The sequence below is a fragment of the Chrysemys picta genome, chromosome 4, assembly GCF_011386835.1.
Source record: "Chrysemys picta bellii isolate R12L10 chromosome 4, ASM1138683v2, whole genome shotgun sequence".
Taxonomy (NCBI): domain Eukaryota; kingdom Metazoa; phylum Chordata; order Testudines; family Emydidae; genus Chrysemys; species Chrysemys picta.
The window spans coordinates 128,063,507-128,084,097 of NC_088794.1; the positions used below are offsets into that span (position 1 = coordinate 128,063,507).

The 20,591-nt window shown below is 41.9% G+C and overlaps 1 protein-coding gene across 4 annotated transcripts in view; it reads right to left on the bottom strand.

The window, feature by feature from the left end:
- Positions 1 to 20,591, bottom strand: part of SYNE3 (spectrin repeat containing nuclear envelope family member 3) — a 102,698-nt gene that overhangs the window by 72,374 nt on the left and 9,733 nt on the right. The gene's annotated exons all lie outside the window — the stretch shown is intronic.

Consider the following 20,591-nt stretch of genomic DNA (forward strand, 5'->3'; position numbering starts at 1 on the left):
TCAGTCAGCCAAGGGAAAAGCACTGCAAGCCAAGCACATTAGAATCATAGCCCCTGGGGCTTGGATTTATGTAATTAATTAAATCCCGCCTGTCTGCTAAAGATTGCAGGTCCCCCCAGTTCACACCTGGGTGCCATGCATGGGTACTGATAATATTGACCAATAATGTTCTACAGCGTCTCGGTCTTGACTGGGACTGGAACTGCAGCTGTGTGAACAATTTTTAGTGAATAACGTATCTGATAAATTTCACCCCTTTTGCTGGTCACACCTTGCATGTGAACAATCTATGATTTTCTGACATGTGTGTGCTATTCAAAATTATTTTCCAAATAAATTCTGCAAATTATTCTTCCTCAGCAGATTGTTCTAACAGGTCATTGGGAACACCCAATACTCCAGTTGTGATGATTAGTTTTAATTAGACCCAAAGGTAATATGGTAATCATGGTTTCTGTCCTCTGACTGGATGAGAGTAACTCTTATTATTAATGTATAAGTATACCTCTACCTCGATATAACGTGACCCGATATAACATGAATTCGGATATAACACGGTAAAGCAGTGCTCCGGGGGGGTGGGAGGGGGCTGCGCACTCCGGTGGATCAAAGCAAGTTCAATATAATGCGGTTTCACCTATAATGCGGTAAGATTTTTTGGCTCCCGAGGACAGCGTTATATCGAGGTAGAGGTGTATTTATTATTTGTACTGCAGTAACGCCTAGTATCCCAGGCCCCCATTGTGCTCTTAGACCCTGTACAAAGAGAATAACTTACACAGCACCCTACAATGAGCCTGGATGCTTTACAGAACAAATAAGATAAACCCCCTGCCCTGAGGAGCTTATAGTCTAAGTACCAGACCAGACTGAACAAGTGAAAGCAGCAAAATAAAGTGCCGGTAAGTATGGGGATAAGAAATGATGAACAGAGGAAGGGGCAACAAGGCTTACACAGACACATAGATTGCTGTGAACATGCCCTGATGATTCTAATACACATCTCACAGCTCATCTTCCTCACTTGGAGCCAGAACCACTCATCCATAGGAGGGGCTAGACATTTCAGAATCTAGAAATATGCCTGAAGTCACCAAGTTCAGATCCTTATCCGATCCAAATGTTCTCAATATTTGAGTGTTTGGAACTGGGACTTTTTGCTTCAGATCAATCTTTTTAAAAGAACTGACTTTGAACCTGATATGCTAACTGCCTATCTCTGACAGGTGATGGGGAGCACTCAGCACACAACTCTGAAATCATTGGCCCTTGTAGGTAACCTTCAAGTATATATTAGAAATATAAACATTTACAACTACTAAACGAGTGTTCAGAACTTATATGTCAGACCTTTCCCTCTTTAAAAAACAAAAACTTGAAAAAAAAAATTTAAGTCCTAATTTTTGCAAATCTTAAAAAACCCTTCATCTTCATGGAAATGAAACTGGCAAAGTTTGCCATTTTAATTATTTTTAAGTTAAAATTAAAATTTAGGTCTGTGGGAATGACTGTCTTATGGAAGAGGGAGTTTGCAAACACAGCCCTATTCTAAACACTGCATTCAATGCTTAAAATAACTGTGTGATCTCTAGAGGATCAAAGCTCATGATCAGAAATACATGAACATGCTTTTATTTACACCACCCTGTGACATTTTTTTGAGAATAGCATATAACTGCTCCAGGGCCTAAAACATTGGAACCCTCTCAAGAGCACATACTCCAGGATAAGTAAAGTTGCGTGTAGATAATCCAATAATTCAGACATTATTCATAACAATATCTGCCTTGAACTGATGCCAGGGCTTTCTGTTGCAAAAATGGCATCGCTTTGTGTTCAAACAAACCCAAACTCTAGAGGAAGCTAAGCCTTGCCTACATCCCAGGTGCAGTAAATTATTGAAGCTGACAGCAACCTTATCCCCAAGCTCTTTCTTCAGAAACTGAACAGTCCACTGCAAACCGTAAATAGCATCTAAATTAATTTTGAATGGTTGAGAACATTTCTGGAATTGAGTAAAATAGGCTGCCTTCCTGTGACTCATTTCTGCCTGAACTCTAGCAGTTTCCATAGCTTAGTCACCCTCCCACCGTGCCTATATGCCAGGCACTGTGGGTCAGTAACAGAGCAAGCATATGCTTTCAATCCCAAAGACTATTCCTATTAGCCATTGGAGTTTGCTGTTGTGCTCAGTTCCTCTAAGAGATTAACCCCAACACAAAGTTCTGTTACTGTGTAATTTGATACTTTTACCATCAGTGAATCCGTTCTATATGAGAAGCAGCACTATCTTTTTCAGTAGAGCATTAACTAGGGTTGTAAACCTAACAAAGGATCCAATCCTGATCCCATTGAAGTCACTGTTGGTTTGCCATTGATTTCAGTAGCAGCAGGATTGACCCCAAAGTTTTGTGTCAGCAGTCCCTTTCCAGTGAAAATGTTCTTGGAGCTATTTTAAACTGGAGCTGTGATCACAGATAACTGCTGCTGCTGAGCAATGAAAGAAAAGCAAACATTTAACACTTCCTACTCCAGTGGAATTCAACTTTGCTAACCTTTTGGAAATATAACAACTTACATGTTAATAACTATACCTGGGATTTTCAGTCATAGCACCTAAAGGAGTTAGAATCTAACTGTTAGCTGCTCAAATCCCATTGAATTTCAATGAGTATTAGGGCCCAGATCCTCACATTTAGATACCTTAATTCCCATTGAAATCAAAGCTGAAATTAATGGGAATTAGGAGCCTAAATACCTCTGAGGATCCGTGCCCAATTTCCTTAGGCTCCTTTGAAAACCCTGTGCTAAAATTATGGGGCAGATCCCCAGCAGTTAATTGTCAGGTCAATTGAAGTCAATGGAGCTGTAACAATTTACATCAGCTGAGGGTCCATCTATATACAGATATATCTATACACCCACGTTTGTATATTCAAAAAACAATTAAAGTTGCTGAGTGATGATAATGTCACATCATTCACAAATCTCAAGCACTTAAAAGTAAGGATATGGATAGTTAAGAATATCACAGATCTTATATATCCCACCAAAATATTTTTTCTTTATTACATTAATGTATATTCCACCACAACACAACAGTCTGAACTCTCACCCAAAAGAAGTAATAGTCTTTCACCAGTAATCTCAAAGCACAAACACAAAGCTCGTTAGAACACCATGTGTCATTAATGTGAACATAGGTAACTTGTTTTTTTTTTTTCAAAAGGGTTTTGTGTTGTATCAACTATTCCCCACCACCGCCAACCCACAGAGTGTGACCCAGCAGTTATGCCCTGGCAACCCATATAAGATATGCACACCACAAACTGAGAAACACTGACCTAGAAAATAGGTAAACATCACCTTTAAGAAGGAAAATTTGAATATCGTGTCTGTGGGGCAGTACTGCTGTTAACTGAAGTGGAACAGAGCCTGTGACAGACACTTCCTGCACAGGGCTCACTAAATGCAAATGGTGAAGCTATAGTCAAATTATGTTCTATATTTGCAAGTGTAATTAAGTTTCCTTAACCTTTTAACTTGCTCTATACACACAGGGCCATATCTTGCACAGTGGTCTGATAATACTGAACATAGGAGGTGTGGTGTATTGTCTGTTAAATTGGAAAAAGCTAGAGTTTACTATAGAGTTACACTATTTCATTGACATTTTCCTTGTGAAATACATTAACAACGTTCCAGCAAATCTAATCTAGAAAGAAAGTGGTAAGGTTTGCCTGCATATCACCTGCATGAAGGTCAGTAGAAGAGGTGTGTCAAAGCCAGAACTATTTATACAAACTTCCTCATCTTTAGGAGATCTCAGATCAAACGGGACTTGGATCTGAACTTCTGGTTTTCATTTTGCAGAAACAAACCCATATCTTAGTTCTGTCCATCTGGAATTCTAAAGATCCTGTAACTTTAAGGTCAGACTATATAGCAAACCTAAGGAAAATTATCCACAGCTTCCAGGAGTCCCGATTTAGCCAGGATTGTCCTAGGTTTTAAAACTCAATCCCCAGTCATTTCAGTCGCAGCTACTGTTCTAGATCTGTAGTGTTGCTATGCCATGTCTTCCTGAATCACAGCCTCTTCTGGTAGTTCAGCAGCATTGCCTATTGACTCCTGCTGGCTGCTTCTCATCTGCAACTCTCAATCCTGCTACTGGAGGCTGGCACCAACTCATTAATACTTTTAAAGATTCTCTTTGTGTCTTATGTTAATATCAAGTGGTAAATGTAGAAGGATCATGTGGATAACAAAAAAATCCTACAAAAATCTCTGACTGATTCCTAGGGATTCTGGAAAAATTATAGACAAAATTCTGTTCTGATTTCACCACCATTCCCCATTGGTTTCCGGTGCCCCAATCACAACCCAGCCTAAGGATTTACTTTTTGTTAGGAGTTGTGACATCAGTGCAGCATGGTGAAATAAATTAGGACATCTGAGTAAGAAGAAAAAGAGATGGGTTTCTTTTTAGTCATGATAGTCAGAGAACAGGATTTCCCCTTACTAAATGGGCATGGGTGGGAGACGAGAAGCCAGACTACAGATCAATCTGACCAAAGAAAGGACAGCACACAGCATGATGCCACTGTTTAAAAGGTGAATAAGATTTAAATAGAGATAATCCCCAAGAAACTCTCTAGAGTTCAGGTCACCAACTAACTAGCTGGTTAACTCCTGTAGGATTAATGTTTGAAATTATTATGTCTGACAGATGTTTGTAGAACAGGAATTAGCATATAATACCCTGTACTAAGAACAGTAAGAAGCAAAAGTGCAGCATGTTTACAAATTAGACTGAGATTTCAGAAATCATTGGACACAGATGTAACTTTTGTTTGCCTGTCTTAAGTATTTTTCTGTTTCTTCTGCACTTTCCTGGCAGTAGATTTTTCTTCCCTGTACTGCTGAGAAGAATCTGATTGACATATTAGCCGACTGTGCCTCAGTTACAGCTCTACAATCCCAGGAACAGAGGGCAGAATTTAGCCAACTTCTTCAATCAACACCAGCGCTATTGCTGTTTGGCCAGGGATCTCCCAAACAGAATCTGTGTTTCACGCATCACACTTTTCTGATGCTCAAACTCATTAGGCGTTGTCTGTCTCCTGACTTCCTGGAACCTTTGGAAAATAAAATGCAGTGTTTTCCCAACTCGGTTCTGATGTCTTGAGCCATTGTTACTGTCAGGCTAGCTAGCAAGTCAAACCTGCAGGATGGCACCGCTGCTACACTGGGGTAGTTTACACTTCCACCATTAGAGCATGCTGAATCCAGTTTATCTGCTCCAAGGCACAGCCAGATTGCAGTCTCACTCACACCAGTGTAGATGCAGAGTAACTCCACTGAAGTCAATGGAATCTTTGTGGATTTGGACTAGTGTAAATGAAAGCAGACCCTGACCCATGTCATCTTTGGTCAGATTTCTAGGATTAAGATGAATGTAAAGAGGAAATAATGACTGGAAAGGTAGAGCAAACATGGGGATGGAGAAGAAGAAATGGTCAGGTCTGATCCTCCTCTCACATCACAATGTATGTCCATTGACTTCAGGGAAGATACTCCCGGCTCACATCCATTTAAGTGAGTGGAGAATTATGTCCAGGAAATGTAAAAGCAAAGCAGGGAGAAAAGAAGAACACTGTAAAGACTCAAAATCCAAACAGAAGACGACAGCTGGAAGAGAAACTGGGTACTAACTTAGCCCCTAGAAGACCCCCTGTGACAGAGTGCTGGGCAAGAACTGCTGACTCAGCCCTCTATCACACCAGCTCCCATTAAGGGAAGTAAATTGGGGCTGGCTAGAGAAAACCTGCGCCTAATTGGCAAATGGGAGACACCTGCAAGCCCAATTAGCCTGGGGTTATATAACAGGGTGGGAGGAAGGAAGCCAGGGGGAAGGGGAGCAGAAGCAGTAGGATAGATAGCTCTTCCTTGTCCCTCCTGGGTGCAGACACTAGAACCCACGCTGTGTATGGTGAAGAGGTGGTGGGAGCACAACCCATAAATAAATGGCACCGGTGGTTACTGAACTCCAGGGTCTCTGAGTGACTTTGTCAGCACAACAGGGGCAGGAGCCAAGAGGGCCCTGCAGTGCCCTGCTACACCCCCTCAGAGACTGTTAGCTAAAGAAACAGATAAAGAACTAAGCTAGAAGCTAAGGCCCAAATTCTCCTCTCAGCTACAACTGTGCAACCCCAGTGTTGGCAACTGAGAGTATGGCTTGGGGCAGAATTTGGCCACAGCTTGAAAAAGCAAACCAGGGACAGGAAGGTGTGAACATCAGAGAGAAGCATCTTAGGAGTTTACTGCTTCTATGTTCCAAAAAGGAAAATGATCTATCTGGTATTTTGAAAGTGAATTAAGATGCCTCTTGCTACCAAGACGATGACTACGCAATCCCTACAATGACAGAAGCTCTCTTAGCACAGAGCTCTATGCAGATGGAAATGAATGAAACTTTCTTGCTGTGCTGAGGAGCAGGCCCGCCTATCCAAAAAGAAACCAGCTTCATACCTTGGGACTGTCAAGCTGCCTCAAGGGCAAAGGTTAGAATGTTCACAGGTGAGCCTCCTCACTGTCCTATCCACTCTCCCCTGCTGGGAGTAAATCCACAGTGGCTGTGGGATTCGCTACAGCCCTATAGCATTTGGGCTAAGAATGTACTCCCTAGGAAGGAAGGAAGCAAGCTTAGGCAGCCACATAAGGCCGAAATCCACATTTACTTAGATCGTAAGTGCTTTGGGGCATGGATGGTCTTTGTGGTGTTTGCACAGCACCTAGCACACTGTCTATGGCTAGGGCTATGAAGCACTATGGTGATAAAAATAAATAACAGGAACATTGTGCAGCTGCTTCTACAGGGGAGATGCTCCCTCACAATGAGAAGCAGCCTCTGTTGATGACTATCCTAGAAGACTCATGGAGCTCAGCAGCCACTAAGGCGATTTAGATGGACAGAGCCCATTACCGATAACATAAGAATCATACTTAGGGCTTGGCTACACTGGCGCTTTACAGCGCTGCAACTTTCTCGCTCAGGGGTGTGAAAAAACACCCCCCTTAGCGCAGCAAGTTACAGTGCTGTAAAGCACCAGTGTAAACAGTGCCCCAGCGCTGTAAGGTGGAGGTAGAGTACCTGCAGCACTGGGAGAGCTCTCTCCCAGCGCTGGCGCGCGACCACACTTGCACTTCAAAGCGCTGCTGCAGCGGGAGCACTCCCGCCGCAGGAGCGCTTTGAAGTTTTGAGTGTAGCCGCGGCCTAACAGGCAGAAATCTGCCAATTCCCCAGAAAACTTTCAGTGAGTGAGCACTGAAATGTAATATATATTTTAACAAATCCCAAATTACTATTTATGAGCACAATTCCCCTCAGCCCGAAAGCTGATTGTAAACGGATATTGATATTTCATAATAATGCTTCACTTTCTGCATGTGCCCCCAAGGCCTGACTTCTCTGTTAATAAAGTTCCCATCCCTTTGGTTTGAAGGAAGCTGTTTTCAGGCTAGGTTAAATGAAGGTTTGAGCAGCATTTTTTCTTTTTCTTGCTAGCACTTTCAAACCCATCAATGTTGCAGCTGGGTGAAAGGCAGCAGTGTAAATGATAACTTTTGAATCTAAACAGTTCTGTGTTCAAACATGAATTCAAGTATTCCTATAAATAAAATTGGTTAGATGTTTTCAAATAAGCCCACAGTCCACATGCTGCAAAGGAAACACAGGCCATTAAACACTGAAGCCAATGGAGTTACTTAAAGGATTATTTTGGCTCACTGTTTAATCTACCGTACTTAAATGATGCCCTGGGCAGACTGGCTTAGTTGCAAGGTAATAATCTGCAACTCTGCACTGCTGCATGGGTTTGATTCCCAGTCTAAGGGCTACCGGGGGGGACAAGAGATCTCATGTTGCCTGACCTCCAGTACTTAGGGGACAAGGTTGATGCGTTCCTAAGACAGTTTAGTCTAGTTCTCCGGGGCCACAAGATGGCTGACACACATCAGGGCCACAAGAATTGTAGGGTACAAAGCAGGATAAAATTTCTTCATAGCTCTGACAAAGAACTAGAAACCCCCCGTTGGGGAGGGAATACAGAAGCCTTTTGACTCTGTAGAAATGGTTGTTTCGCAGGGCAAAAACGTGGCTTACGCGACCATTCAGCAATATCTAAGGCATAGGGCCACTAGACACCACAGTGATGAGCATGGTGTAAACGTTGATCAACGGATTGATGTCAAAGGAATTTCTTCTAGAGTGCTGAAGGAATCCACCATCCACTGGGTGGGGGAAGGCCGTCACTCAAGCACTGACAAGCAACAAGTCAACTACCCAACAACAGCAGCCAGCTTTAAAGTCAACCCATCCCTGTTTAAAACAGTGGGATCTGCTGATATTTAGTAATTTACATAGTTATATTTAATCATTCAGCTATTAATTACTACTACTACTACTACTACTGCAGTAAGGTTCCCAGTTAGGCATCAGGGCACCATTATACCAGGCTCTGTACAGACAAAGAACGCATAGACAGTCCCTGGCCCAGAGAACTCACAAAATCTAGGATTCTCACAGTACACAACATAAACAGACAATTGAGGTAGGAAGACCAGGCAACACTAAAGGGAAGGGTGTTTGTGTTTTAGTGACCATGACATCTCATTTGTCCCAGGTGGCCACCAACATAACCAATGCCCGAAAAGAAGGAAAGGAAGATTTTAAGGAGGGATTTCAAAGAGAAAATGGTGGTTTTGCAAATTGGGATGAGAAGTATCTTCCATAAGCATAAGGAGTAGCATGTGAGAAAGTGCCAAGGTACTTCTAGAAAAAGCAGACAAGGGGGCTGCCAGGCATAAGTAATTCGAGAGCTCTGCGTTGAGCACATAATTAACCTCTGTTAACAGGCTCTCTCATTACCATTACCCTCATTCTCTTTCCCCTCCCGTACTTTATCTCACTAACCATGAACTTGTTGATTGTAGTCTTAAATTAGATTATATGCTTCCCAAGGCAGGGACCACATCATTTTATGCTTTGCGCATTGCCTATCATCACAATGGGGCTCCCACCCTGCCTGACTAGAACCTTTTGACGCTAGCGTAACAAATAATAATTTTCAAGGAACAGACTGATCTTGGGCACTTTGCCTTCAATCTTCAAGGCTTTTAGAGAAGCAAGTTTCCCATGTTTTGCTAGCCAGATTCACAAACCTGTTTGGCAACCTGGAAAGATGGGAAAAGGAGTTAATTCTGCACTGAAAGTGTCATTAAAAATGTCTCTCTAGCAGACAAATGGGTGTTCTAATGCACGATGGGATTTAAAGCTTTGATGCTAAATCCATATCTATTTCTTTCATTCTGGAGCATGTAAGGCTGAGGATCTTATCTACGCAACAGTGCCCTACGTCACCTGTATGTGAAGCACTTTTTATACCCTCAGCACAAAAATTAATAGAGCTCTTTTGACCTTTAATCTGAAAGTATGGGGTGAAATCCTGGCTCCACTGAAATCAACAAGAGTTTGGCCACTAACTTCCATAGGGCCAGGATATCACCCATGATTTCTACTGTCTTACAAGTCAACAATTACACTGCTCTACAGCCAAATGCTTCTGAAATAAATGTAGTCAAACTTTACTAATTCTGGGTCACTGAGAACGAAAATGATGCTTAAAATTGTTGACTGGCTCTAGTTTTCAAGATATGCTATTGGGTCAGTATATACGACCCTTGACTTGGGAATGGCGGAAGATAAGTCAGTTATAAAGGGAAGGGATCTCAATTTAAACCAGAAATGACTAAAATACATCTTTGATTGGATCTATGAATAAATCTATGACTGGGTTTGGACAGTCCTTGCTTTTTAAGCAAAACAATGAATGATGCAATCCAAACCTGGTATTGCATCATACATGATATGAATTGCATCATGTTATTCCTAGAAATCATGGATGATGCAATCATAACGAAGCTTACATCACTCTGCTGAACAAATTGCTGTATATCAGCTCTAGAAATCATACAGTGTGTGCTCTCTTATTTGTCAGTGTTTGATTTTGCAAAGGGACACATTTCTGTTTAGCCAAAGTGAGCAGAGATGCCTCATACTTGTGTGAAGAGTGCAGATAACTTCTGCTATGTTTGTGGTGAAGTGACTTTTGCATCTCAAAAGCGCAGTATAACCACTATGGTTAAGAAAGCCTATCACCTTTATTTTGGCTGCAAAATTGGAGATTGGGACAAGAGGTGGGCCCCACACATATGCTGCAACACTTGTGCAACAAATCTTCACCAGTGGTTGAACAGAAAAAGGAAATCTATGCCTATTGCAGTGCCAATGGTTTGGAGAGAGCCAACAGATCATACCAGCAATTGTTACTTCTGCATGGTGCCTCCAGTTGGGAAAGGTGTGTCAAAGAAGAAAAAGTGGACTGTGCATTATCCAAACATTCCATCAGCTATACGCCCAGTACCCCACGGAGAAGGACTGCCGGTTCCTGATGCACCAGAATCATTCTCACTTGAGTCAGACGAGAAAGAGGATGAAACTTCTGGTCCTGAACCATCAATGTCACAGGACCCACATTTTCTCCCATCCTCCTCCTCTGAACCACACCTCATAACACAAGGTGAACTGAATGACCTTGTTAGGGATTTGGAACTACCCAAGAGTAAGGCAGAGCTGTTGGGCTCCAGACTACAGCAGTGGAATCTCCTGGCAGGTGATGTTAGGGTTTCCATGTTCCGTGACCGTCAAAAGGATCTTGTCCCATTCTTCTTCATGGAAGGTGATCTTGTAGCCTGCAACAACATCGATGGTGTGATGGCAGCCCTCAACATTGTTCACGATCCAGATGAGTGGAGACTGTTCATTGATTCATCGAAGACGAGTCTTAAAGGTGTTTTACTGCATAATGGCAATGTTTTGCCATCAATTCCAGTTGATCATGCAGTCCATATGAAGGAAACCTATGACAACATGAAACAACTTTTGAGGTACATAAACTATGACCAACATCAGTGGCAGCTCTGTGGCGATTTGAAGGTTGTTGCTCTCTTGCTTGGTTTGCAGACTGGATACACAAAGTACTGCTGTTTTCTCTGCAAATGGGATAGTCGTGCAAGAGATTCCCACTATATCAAGAAAGATTGGCCACTCCGACAGTCATTGGAGCCTGGGAGGAAAAGTGTTCAGCATCCACCACTTGTTGAATCAAGGAAGATTTTGTTACCACCCTTACACATCAAGCTGGGTCTGATGAAGAACTTTGTCAAGGCCATTGACAAAACACAAGCAGCTTTCAAGTACCTCCGTGGAAAATTTCCAAGGTTAAGTGAAGCTAAGATAAAGGAAGGTGTCTTTGTTGGTCCTCAGATTCGTGAACTTCTTCGAAATGATGCATTTGACCATGCACTGCGTGGCAAGGAAAAGATGGCATGGAAAGCCTTCCAGTTAGTGGCAATAAATTTTCTCAGAAACAACAAGGCAGACAACTACAGGTTGTTGGTGGAAAACCTCCTCAAGGCATACAAAAGCCTTGGTTGCAACATGTCACTAAAGATACATTTTTTGCACTCTCATCTAGATTTTTTTTCCACTGAACTGCGGAGCAGTGAGCGACGAGCACGGCGAGTGATTTCACCAGGACATTGCAACAATGGAGAAACGCTACCAGGGCAAATGGAGCCCATCAATGCTTGCAGACTATTGCTGGACAGTGACAAGAGATGCTCCATTTAATGAATACAAGAGACAAGCCAAGAAGCGCCGAGTAGACACTGAATAGGACTAAACTATGTACATAATAGTTTTTACCTTTTGTATCATAATAAATTTTATTTATATAACCCTTTTGCTGATTTTTAAAGTGTTACATAAACAGGACAGGTGAAATATTATCATGTAAAGCAACCATAAACACATGAAAAGACCTAGGTTTACAATTTATGATTAAAACTCTACTATCTACACAATATACATAGACATAAAATGTAAAAACTTAAATATCTTAGAAACAGTAGCCAATCAGTTGTTCTAATTGTCATATTTGAATTCAGCACATCAAAATGCATAATAAATAGCACATTTTATCTCTGAAGCAGACGACTTCTCAAAAATTGTAGACCAGTGTTATAGTTCTCCTTGGGTTCTTTCCTTTTGAGCAGGAGATTGAAACTAAGAATGAAGCCTCTCATACATTTACTGAGCCAGCCTGATGTGCTACATATTTTACCTACAAACCAAATACCAAATCTACCTGAACTATACAACATTCTTGGTGACTTACATAAGAAACATCATCTACATTTGTCAAGCATTGCTGTCTTCCAGAAATGTAGCCACCTACCACATTCCTGCAGAGACTGAAGTGCAGCCATGCGATGAGAATGTTTGCATTAAGGAAAGTCAGTCACTACAATTACAGAGAATTTATTGCTCAGGGAAGACACTGAACTGACAGCTCCAGAGGTTGGTTTCTTCTGTTCATCCACAGAATATGTATGGCATAGGCAAATTTCCTCACACTGCCCTGCCATTAACTTGTCTTGAAAGGACAACAGGATAAGTCAATCTCCAAACATATTCTGCCCTTTGCCTCTCTGCTGAGAATGCCAATAGGATTTTGCAAAAACAACAAGGAGTCTTTGTGGCACCTTAGAGACTAACAAATTTATTTGGGCATAAGCTTTCGTGGGCTAAAACCCACTTCATCAGATTCATGGAGTGAAAAATACAGTAGGCAGGTATATATATTACAGCATATGAAAAGATGGGAGTTGCCTTACCAAGTGGGGGGGTCAGTGCTAATGAGGCTAATTCAAACAGGATGGATGTAGCCTATTCCCAACAATTGACAAGAAGGGGTGAATATCAACAGAGGGAAAATTACTTTTTGTAGTGACCCAGCCACTCCCAGTCTTTATTCAGGCCTAATTTGATGGTGTCAAGTTTGAAAATTAATTCCAGTGCTGCAGTTTCTCATTGAAGTCTGTTTTTGAAGTTTTTGTTGTTGAAGAATTGCCAGTTTTAAGTCTGTTATTGAGTGTCCAGGGAGACTGAAGTGCTCTCCTACTGGTTTTTGAATGTTACAATTCTTGATGTCTGATTTGTGTCCATTTATTCTTTTGCATAGAGACTGTCCGGTTTGGCCAATGTACATGGCAGAGGGGCATTGCTGGCACATGATGACATATATCACATTGGTAGATATGCAAGTGAACAAGCCCCTGATGGTGTGGCTGATGTGGTTAGGTCCTATGATGGTGTCTTTTGAATAGTTATGCGGACAAAGTTGGCAATGGGGTTTGTTGCAGGGATTGGTTCCTGGGTTAGTGTTTTTGTTGTGTGGTGTGGAGTTGCTGGTGGAGTATTTGCTTCAGGTTGGGGGGCTATCTGTAAGCGAGGACTGGCCTGTCTCCCAAGGTCTGTGAGAGTGAGGGATTGTCCTTCAGGATAGGTTGTAGATCCTTGATGATGCGCTGGAGAGATTTTAGTTGGGGGCTGTAGGTGACGGCTAGTGGCATTCTGTTACTTTCTTTGTTGGGCTGTCCTGTAGTAGGTGACTTCTGGGTACCCTTCTGGCCCTGTCAATCTGTTTCTTCACTTCCCCAGGTGGGTATTGTAGTTTTAAGAACACTTGATAGAAATCCTGTAGGTGTTTGTCAATGTCTGAGGGATTGGAGCAAATGTGGTTGTATCTTAAGGCTTGGCTGTAGACAATGGCTCATGTGATATATGGTCTGGGTGAAAGCTGGAGGCATGTAGGTAAGTATAGCACTCAGTAGGTTTCCAGTATAGGGTGGTGTTTATGTGACCATTGCTTATTTGCACTGTAGTGTCCAGGAAGTGGATCTCTTGTATGGACTGGTCCAGGCTGTGGTTGATGGTGTGGTGGAAATTGCTGAAATCCTGGTGGAATTCTTCTCAAGGGCCTCCTTCCCATGGGTCCAGGTGATGAATATGTCATCAATGCAGCGCAAGTAGAGTAGGGACACTAGGAGACGAGAGCTGAGGAAGCGTTGTTCTAAGTCAGTCAGGATTTTGGTTACAGTCTATATAGGAGTCCATTGGGAACTGGACTGAGACCAACTCATTTCACATAAGTCACCTCACAGTCATCAGATGGTAACGGCTTTCAGTCACTGCTGACCCAGTCTGGATTCAAGCCAATCACCCAGAGGTAAAAGGCTCTATACCCCATTATTACCAATCTGCCAAGCCATCCAGTCCCCAATGGCTGTCTAATATAGATATCTTTGCTGCAGACATCCAAAGGTTCGGTGCATGTGTTAGCATTATAAAATGCTGATCAGTTCTGTAAAATTGTTTTTTAGTCTAAAACACAATACCCTCTAATCTCCTACAATTGCTTCATTATTATAACAGTAAAAAAACCTGGTGTCTGATTCCTTAAATCAGACACCATTGATCCACATAACAAACAGAGGCTACATTACAATTTAAAAATTATCCTAGCTCTTTAGTCACAATTTAATTTTCTTCTTGCTGCTGTCATTCCAGCCCATGTGCTAGCTTATTTACTTACTTACAGGCTTCTCTACAGTGCTCATCATATTATCTCAGTGCCCCACATTCGTGAATGGATCTTGCCTCACAACACTCTTGTCCATTAGGAAAGGATGAGCATCCTCATTTTAGAGAGAGGCACAAAGGAAATTAAGGCCATGGTTTCCAGCAGTGACCTGTGATTTAGGGTGCCAAACTCAAAACACCTCAGGTATTAGTCTGTGGCAGAGCTTGAAATATGGACCCAGCTCTCCTTGATCCCAATCCAGTGCCTTAACCACATGGCCATCCTTCCTCCCTTAACAATTGCCCACCTATAAATTGTTTCAAGGTTGCTTCACTTCACAATAGGAGTTGACAATATACTCCTTAGAAACAAGGTGGGTGAGGATATTGGGCCAATAAAAGATATTACATCCCCCACCTTGTCTCTCTCATATCCTTGGGCCAACACAGCTACAACACTGCAAACAATATACTGCTTGCTCAGGCAAAACTCCCAAAACTTCAATGGGAATTTTACTTAAATAAACAAGTGTAGAATCAGGTCAATATTTATTAGATAAATAAAAGGCTTTTCAAGAAGGCTCTTGTTCTCTCAGAGTTAGCGTTGTCCTGAGTCTTCTGCCATTTAGAACCATGAAGCATGACATTCAAGGAAACCACAAGACACCATTGCACCAAAGTAATAAATGGGAGGGAATGTGTTTATTGGCAGGAGCACAGGACTGCTTGGACTCTGGACCAGCTGTTCTATTCCTGACTGTCACTCAATCACTGTGGCACTTGGGTAAGGCACTTGGTCCCCATGTGCCTTTGTTTCCTGAACTGTAATAGAGATATAATGATATTTACCTACCTCCCAAGGATGTTTGAAACATTCATGGGTCTGATTCTTCTCCCATTAAAGCCAGTGCATTTTTTACCACTGACTTTCATGGGAGCGGCTTATGGCCCAATATCTCAAGTGTTTCTGGGATCCTCAGTTGACAGGCATTATGCGCAAAAAATAAATGTGCAACCTTAAAAGGTAAGAATAACCTTTTACAGGTCATTGCCACTAATGACATGACCACATTTCAGAACATTTTGAGTCATAAGTGCCTTACTGCATATTGCAGTTATAAGTGTTAAGTCAACTTGTAATAAATACATACATAGATACATACGTACAAGCAAACCAGGAAAAACACAGAACCAGCCCCCACTTATCTGAATTCTGAATGAATGTTGGCCTACCTGGTTTCCTTGTTTCCCATCTCCCTTCCTTTCCACTTTCCCCAGTATGTTATCTGTGCAATTTGGATGAGGCCCAGGGTTAGGGCCTGACACCTGATCCAAACCCCAGTGAAGTCAAAGGAAAGAGTGCCGTGGAGTTCAATGCATTTTGTATCAAGCCCCTAGTCTCCTATTGGCTGTAAAGTAGGATGGACACCAATGGTAATATATAAATAAAACATCAAAACCACAAGGAATTAAGTAGTCTAATAGCAAACAACCTAAAGAGCACCAGATGGGGCTGTGCCTTCTTGAGAAATCACCACCTTTTTTTCTTGCAGTGCAATTAAGATGTATGCCCAAATTTATTTCAACACAGAAAGCACAGGCCATCGAAGATTGTTTATTAACTGAAGGCACGCGCACACACACACACACAAATCACAGCATGGCATGACCCTCCCTTACAAACAGTCCCAGCTTCTATGTTTACATTATACAGACTGGACTGGACATTAGGCTCCTGTCATTAAGTGAGGCAGGGCTCCTTAATTCAGCAGAAGTTGAAAGTTCCATAGCTGACATCACAATGAATCATTTCATTGTAATAAGGCTAATGTCATCCTGGGAGTAACTCAATTTAATCTGTCATTGTGACAAGAGTCTTGGTTGTCAGTGAATAGCACAGGCACAAAACATAAAAAGCAATGGCTCGCCCCACCTTGCTAAACCCATGAGTCAACCACAGCCAAGCACAATGATTAACAAATCTGATGCATTTACTGTTTGCACTGGCTTTGTATAGCTGAAAGCTAACATCTTGCAGTGTTCTGAACTCATTTGATGCTCTATTTAAAACCCCAGGTCCTGTGGATGAGCGATTATGTGAGAATCTTCTCTTTCATTTTAAAAGAAAAAGTACATTTCTAAGCCACTTGGTTACAGAGAAGAACTTGTACCCCAAAGGGAAACCCCTGAAAGCAAATAAAAAGAACTTTTTCTTTAATGTAATGGCTTTTAAGCCAATTTCATTTTTGGCTTTTGAACATCTGGGGTTGATAATGCTACATCTTGTTGGACCGTAGCTAGAATCTCTACTCTCCAGATGAAACGTCAATATCAGACATGGGCCTGAGCTACAAAATTCAGCTGCAGATCCAAGCTTTCCCAAAGTTCAGGGGTGTCTGGCTGTTGGATTTGGGCCTATTGTTAGTCAATATTGGGCTGAGTTTTAAAGGGGCCCCAACCGAGCCTCCATTTTGCTTCACCTATTTTATGCCTTTTATTGGAACCAACTTCTGTTGGCGAGAGAGGGCATGTCTACACTACAAAATGAAGTCGACTGAACTTATGTTGGCATACAGCAGCCACAGTAATTACATTGCTTGTGTGTGTCTACGCTTTGCTCCTTGTGTCGACAGTGTGCATCCTCATCAGAAGCACTTGTGCCGATTTACTGTCAGTGTGGGGTATTGTGGGACAGCTTCTGAAAGACAGTAACTGTCAATGTAAGCAACACAGTTTTAAAAATTTTAAGATGATGTTAAAAAAAATAGTATCAGAGGGGTAGCCGTGTTAGTCTGAATCTGTAAAAGAGGATAAATGGACACAAGTCAGATATCAGGAATGGCAATATACAAAAACCTGTAGGAGAACACTTCAACCTCCCTGGCCACACAATAGCAGATGTAAAGGTAGCCATCTTACAGCAAAAAAACTTCAGGACCAGACTCCAAAGAGAAACTGCTGAGCTCCAGTTCATTTGCAAATTTGACACCATCAGATCAGGATTAAACAAAGACTGTGAATGGCTATCCAACTACAGAAGCAGTTTCTCCTCCCTTGGTGTTCACACCTCAACTGCTAGCAGAACACCTCACCCACCCTGATTGAACTAACCTCGTTATCTCCATACTGATTTATACCTGCCTCTGGAGATTTCCATTACTTGCATCTGAAGAAGTGAGGTTCTTACCCACGAAAGCTTATGCTCCCAATACTTCTGTTAGTCTCAAAGGTGCCACAGGACCCTCTGTTGCTTTTTAAAAAAAATAGTGAAGAGTTTGAGCATAGAAGTTTCTGATTATCAGGGAATAACATACAGATTATCGAGGATGCAAAGTTTAGTTTAAGATAAAGTGGCATGAGGAATACATAATCTGCAATATCCCCGATTGGGGGTAAAAGGTTGATGGGTCAAAGTACAGACATTGAGATATGAGGATATGAAGTTCATAAAGTGGCTATGTTTGGGTGTGGATTATAATGAGTGGATATGATGCTGAGGATGGATTGACCCTCATTTGGTGAGATTTAACGTTCAGGGAGTTTATGGTTCCAGTTCATATGATCCAACGGAGAAGGTCACTTGGTCCCTTTCTTGTAGTGGGAGAACGATGTCACTCTGGCTCACGCCTCCTGGTACTATCTACACTGATACTGTGTCTACCTAACTACATTGATATTGACTCTACGTCTCTCGTGGAGATGGAGTTATGAAGTTGGTGTAGTGGGGCAGTTACTTCTGTAGGAGCAAAATTTTAGTGTAGACACTTACATCATTGAATCGTTGACCTAACTCTGTTGTGTAGACCAGGCCTGAGACAAGCTTTTGACCTTGTATAGATCTTTTCTCCAGGTCTGGGAAACTTAATGAGAATGTCACAGCTAAATGTAAGAGATTGTTTAGCATAAGTAGTTCAAGGGACCAGAAGTTGATCCAATAAAAGATATTACTTCACCCATACTATCTCTCTAATATCTTGGAACCAACACGGCTACAACAGTACGTACAACTATTTTATACTGACAGTTTAATGGAAACCACTATTAATCGTGGGCAGAAACTAATGAGATGTTACAGGAGCTGATCTGTATTCACAAAAGGAGGCTGGTCATGAACATCTACTTGATATTAAGTCAAATAGAAACACAACTATATCAGGCTTGAGAAAGCTGACATGTAATTGGACTTTAGGAAGATTTATTTTAGCGTTAATGTCCTCCTATCAAGTATTCCATCATAATAAGATTAGGCCTGGTCTACATTTAAAATTTTGCAGGCATAGCTATGTCAGTTAGATGCGGGGGGGGGGGACGACAAAACAATCACATCCCAACTGGCCTAGTTATATCAGCAAAAGCCCTAGAGTAGACACAGTTATACCAGAAAAAAAGTCCAGAAAAGCTTATGTTATTTGGAGAACCAATATAAGCTGCATCTCCACTAGAAGGGTTTGCCAGTATGGCAAACCTTTTTAATGTACCCAAGGCCTAAGAATTAAAAAGCCAATGGTTTGTCACAGCTAATGCTGATCCAATACTGGATCTGCCAACCTACCATTTCAAGATGCATTTGAGCACTGTCATTCAGGGCCTACAGTCTGAATGCACAGACTCAATTTTTACTACAGAGATATCCAACGTCTAGTGAGTATTCACTGTGGAAATGTTTCTCTTCATTTACCCACCTGCAATGTGAACAAGACTTTTAGACTCACTCAAATACTGGCAAGTGCAGAAATATCTGTTGCTCAGAATGTCTGTTCCCCTTTCACAAATATCATTTTATTTTTAAATCTCTTGGTTCTGATTTCAGGCTACACTTGGCACAGGACCCAAGGCTGGTGGAGGGAAAAGGTGAAGCACTGCATGCTACCTTCGCACCCTGGCTGCCAAGGGCCTGCTTGGCCCCGGCATACATTACAGCCAATTTCTCTATAATCATGTATGGCCATGGTGCATTCCAATGGACTCCTATTACCGCCTCTGCACAGACCACTGTATGTGGCTTTTAAGGAGCTAATTGCAAACATGTAGCACTGCCCTTTTCCTGTGTGTTTCTGCATGCACACTTTGCTGTGCACATTGAGATAATTGAGGTCATAATTATTTAGTGAATTCAGTGCTTATGAAAGGTGCTGGACTGGCAGACTTGGAAAATGGAGTCTTCCAGGTACAACATGGGCACTATCCAAGCAAGCTACTCCCCAAAGTGTCTCAATGCTGGAGCAACTACCTCTAGATATGAGAAGGTAACTCAATATCTGTGGCCAATTACGTTTTTGGTCTCTATGCCTGGGCTGCCAATGTGGATGCCAATAAGAACAGTGTTTTTTGTAATCTCTCTAATGGGAACTGATGAGACCATGATATTTGTTTCACATAAACCACCAAACAGCCATCAAATGGTAACAGCTTTTGAATACCATTACTATTCCCAACCTGCTGCTGGTCTGCACCACAACAGTAACTGTTCTAAATATTTTTGCAACAAACCGCAGTTTGCTCCTTCTCTCAATTAAAGGGAACATTGTCAAAGCGAACAGCCCCATATTTTTTTATTACTAATTTTTTGTACTATTTATTTTCTTAAATTTTTTAAACATATTTACAGGCATCTATCCAGTGCTCCCATCGCATAAATTAAAATTTACAACATACACATAAACAAAGAACTGGCCATAAATATATCCAACACAACAGCCTTAACAAAGAGAAAAACTGTCTCACTAAAGACCCCAACAGAGCTCAGGGCCCCATTGTGCTGTACAATCAAGCACTTGAAGGACACAGAAGACCAGAATCTTTCCTTGAGGAGCTAACACTGTAAAAGACCTATGTGATGCACCAGACAATGGTTTGGACATAAGGGTCAGAGATGTTGTTAGTGAGATCAGGACACGAAGGTCATGCAAAGGAAGGCTGTTCAAAAGGAGTAGCCTTTCAGGAAGGCTCTAAAGGAGAGGGAGAGAGCTCAGCATGTGGGTTGTGGGAGACTGCTCCAAGAGGAGAGCGGCAGGGGCACAGAGCCGGAAGGAAGAGGTGGAGGAGG